Source organism: Lissotriton helveticus, chromosome 5_1 (assembly GCF_964261635.1).
Source record: "Lissotriton helveticus chromosome 5_1, aLisHel1.1, whole genome shotgun sequence".
NCBI classification, from domain to species: domain Eukaryota; kingdom Metazoa; phylum Chordata; class Amphibia; order Caudata; family Salamandridae; genus Lissotriton; species Lissotriton helveticus.
The window spans coordinates 573,592,359-573,596,889 of record NC_136065.1 but is presented as its reverse complement, the minus strand read 5'-3'; positions in this window follow the sequence as shown (position 1 = coordinate 573,596,889).

The following is a 4,531-nucleotide window of genomic DNA, read 5'->3' as shown; positions in this document are numbered from 1 at the left end:
AGCATTACTTAGTTTGAATCCTTTTTAAATAACCATATTCATACTGTTTTATCTCAGGACATGTATATATAGTTAGGATGTAGTTTCCATAGGAAGATCATTTTTTGCCAAACACTTTGGCATCATTCGCCGAATTTCAAAAACTAGTTTGCCGCTCACTTCAGCTGCTGTCTTGAAAATGTCCGGGTGATCTGATGTAATGTTGGTACATCAGTCCGTCATTTGTTCCATTATCTTCTCTCATTTTACGCATAGATAAACATGTTGGCATTCAATTTGGCCCAGCCCTTCGAGTTCCTTCTCCATAGTGATTAATGTTGGACTCAGGCAGTTCAACGTACAGCCAGGGGAGAAGGATCTCTCGGATGGGGGCTCTTTGTATTCAGGAATAAAGAAGACATTTACAAGGAGTAAACCTTTGTGCAGACTCGGTTATTTACTCCTCTTTGAGAAGGATTTGAAACAATCTTCTTTTCTACATTTTGGTGACGAGCAGGGGCTGAGAAAAAGGGGAGGTCCCAAAACGCACTTTCCCCTTGTTAATTTCCTTAGGAACTTTAGTCACCCAGAACTGCTGAATGGAATCACATCAAATTTGGCATGGATGTAGATGTTCGTTCAGGGAAGTGCCTTTTTGTGAATTGTTGTAAATCCAGTCAGTAGTTTTAGGGTTAGTTAAAGGTGTTTTAGATATACAATCAGGGATGCAAAGGGATTGCAACTCCAATGCATTGCCACGTGAAGCCACATGATGGGAGGAGAGCTGTAATTGGCTGGAGGGTAGCTATACAAAATGTTGCCCCTGCCATTTCATGAAGTGAGCTGGTCATGAGGGATTGTTTTACGATTATAAAAACATAGAAGGGGTCAGGTTAGGAGTTCCTTGACCGCATGGGTGTATTGTAGGAGTGTTATGGAGATCTATTTAGTGTTTTAGAAAAGTGGTATTATTTTTTTTTTGTACGTCAGTGGAGCTGCAACTCCAGGCCAGCTCTCAAAGTGGCCCCCATTTAACATTGCAGTGGAGTTGCACACCCCACCAAAACAGCTGCCATTTCCTGCAGCGGTGCTGGTCTCGGGGCGTTAATGAGAGTGGTAAAAGGTTTTTAAGGGGTCCGGGTATGGGTACTCTGACTCCAATATTATATTGTAGAGGTTTTTAAGGTATCCCTTATGCTTTGTGAAATGTGGAAATTTGTTTTTTTCCCACATGCATAAAGTTTCGACTCCATCATGGTACAGAGCACAGCACCCCCGTTTTACTTTGAGGCAGGTTTGTGAACCCCTATGAAATACATTTTACAAAAATACATTTCAACACTCAGTCATACATTAATGTATGCTCTTACAGAGTCAGAGAGGCAGTCACACATCCACTCACAGACAGACTCATAGATGCATATGCCCACTGATAGACCCACTCAGGGACCTGCACACCCACTTAGAGGAGCACCAAAGCACTCATTCACTCACTCAGAGACTCATTCACAGTGTCATGCACCCACTGATAGAGCCACGCAGAAACTCACACAATCGCTCACAGAACCAGAGGCTCAAGTGATCAGTCACTAGCCCAGTCAGAGACTCATGCACCCACTCACAGTCTAACTCGGAGACTCTAAAAAAACAAAGTTTATGGGGACATCATAGTTAGAAAATAGATTTTGAAAAACCTTAGAAATTCACTAAAAAAACAAAGGTTACAGGGACGGTAAAGTTAGGCTCAGGTGTCCCTTGTACAAAACCACTGAAATTCAGCAGCTAAAGTTACCTAAGCTAACTGCAACTTATGCCCCTGCAATGCACTGCCTATGACCTCACATATTATATCACACATGACATGGTCAGTGACATCACTGATGACATCTCTAATAACATCACTGATGACCATCATCCACACAACCACTCACTGACACTCACACCCCCATACAACCTCTCGTATGCTCATTCACACACCCATATACCCACTCACATACCCATTCACAGCCCCATATCAATACTCACATACCCACTCACTCCTCCACAGATTCACTCACATACCCACTCACTCGTACAGCCACTCACACAACCATTCACTCACCCATAGAGCCACTCTTATAACCAGTCACTCACCGGTACAGCCACTCACATAGCCACACGCCCACACATACAGCCTTTCAACACAGCCACTCACTCACCTGTATAAGCCCTCACACACTCACTCACACACCCAGACAACCACTTACATACCCATTCACATATCCATGCAAACACTCACATATCTACTCACCCATACAGCCATTCACACAGACACTCTCCAATACAGCCACTCACACACCAACTAACTAAAGCAAACACCCATTCAAACAGCCAGCATGCCTCTATATCTCAGCCCGAGCCAATTATCCCTGTAGATCAACAAAACGCTACATTGACTACAGTAATGGACACAGTCCTACAGGCAATCGCTTCCCACCGAGAGCAAACCTCAAGGGATGGCCGAAGGGCACAATTGGCGCTACACAAGTACAGGGTGTTGTGCGTAAACTTACAAAATCTGTTGCAGCATCCAATGCAAGGATAACAGAGATGGAAGATCGCATAGTAATCAATGAAGCAGAAGCCACAGTCACTCAGGAACGAGTTGAATCTCATGAGGAGGAATTAAAAGATGTTAGATGGAAGCTGGAGGACATGGAGAACCGTCTCCGACGCAACAATCTCCGCGTCCTTGGAATTCCTGAAAAAAGCGAGGGTGAGGACATACGTTCTTTCATCATCCAATTATTTAAGGATACTTTCCCGGAGCTTACCTCCTGGAACTGGGACATGGAAGTGCAACGAGTCCACAGAGTTCCATTCACCCTGAAGGCATCCTCATCACAGGGGAAGTATCCCCGCGTGGTATTGGTTTATTTTGGAAATTTTCTTCTCCGTCAGGCCATCGCCGACAAAGCAAAACCTGAAGCTCGGCGCACCAGAAATAATATCTCTTACTTTGTTAGGCCTGATTTTTGCCACACTACTGTGGAGAGAAGATGGCGTCTCCGCCAGATGATTAAACCTTTCCTGGATAAAAACGCTCAGGTGTATCTTAACAACCCTGCTAAATTGAAGGTCATCTATAAAGGCCAGGTTAAATTTTTCACCTCGGAGATAAAAGCAAAAGAATTCCTAGACAGTATGACATAAGCTCTGAGACTAATCTCGATAGAGACCTTTATAATGTAGCAGTTAGACACCTGGTTTATGTTAGCTGTACACACAAATATATTTTTTGTGAGTCAGGTCACAGGACTACAGATGTTAAATTAATCACCCTACTCTCCTAATTGACATATTAGTCTCGTATTTCTCTCTATCTTTCTTTTTTTTGAGACACGATTTAGGCACTTCTCTTGCACTTTCTCAACTCTATTGGTTTTTGTTAAACACATGTTTTACTATTAATGGTACTGGTCAGGGAACATCTCACCATCACTATAGACTCTATCAGAGTCTAAATGCCTCGGAAGTTGGTGAGTGGGGGGAGGGGGGTGCTGGGTTGGGGCGGGGGGAAAAAAATCAAAAAAATAAGCAACCTCAGTCAAATAAAACAATGTCAAGCAATTTTTTTCTCTTGTATACAGGATCAAATGATATTAGAAAAGATAAACCAGATTAAGAACCTTTGGCTCAATGTATGTATATACATATCTTACTGTGCCGACCCAACCCTGTATATATCACCTTAAATGGGTAGATTAAAACTCTGTAACTGGAATATAGCAGGTCTTAATGACAGAAACAAAAGGGCACAATTATATGAACTATTACAACAAGATTCTATCGATATACTTTGTTTACAGGAGACACACATTGCAGAATCCGATAAAGAACTGCTAAAGATCCCAGGTTATAAGGTGATCGTAGCAACTTCCCAAACATCTAAAACTAGGGGAGTTGCAATTTTGGCAAAACCTATACTTGGCAATCCTAGTTCAAGTTCAAGTTCGAGCATTTATAAAGCGCACTACTCACCCAGAGGGTCTCAAGGCGCTTGGGGAAGGGGTTCATTATTTGTCGAATAGCCAGGTTTTAAGTTCTTTTCTGAAGGAGATGTGGTCTTGAGTAAGGCGGAGGTGAGTGGGGAGTGAGTTCCAGGTCTTGGCAGCCAGGAAGGAGAAGGATCTGCCACCCATGGTGGATTTTTGGATGCGCGGGACTGCGGCGAGGGCTTGATTGGACGATCTTAGTTGGCGGGTGGGTTTGTAGAAGGACAATCGAGTGTTGAGGCATTCGGGTCCTAGATTGTAGAGGGCCTTGTGTGCGTGGGTGAGAAGACGAAACTTAATTCTTTTGTTGACGGGAAGCCAGTGGAGGTCTTTTAGGTGTCCGGTGATGTGATCTTGGCGAGGGATGTCCAATATGAGTCTCGCTGATGCGTTTTGGATGCGTTGGAGTTTTTTCTGTAATTTTGCTGTGATTCCGGCGTATAGTGTGTTACCATAATCCAGTCGACTCGTGACCAGTGCGTGGGTGACAGTCTTTCTTGTTTCGAGGGGGATCCAGC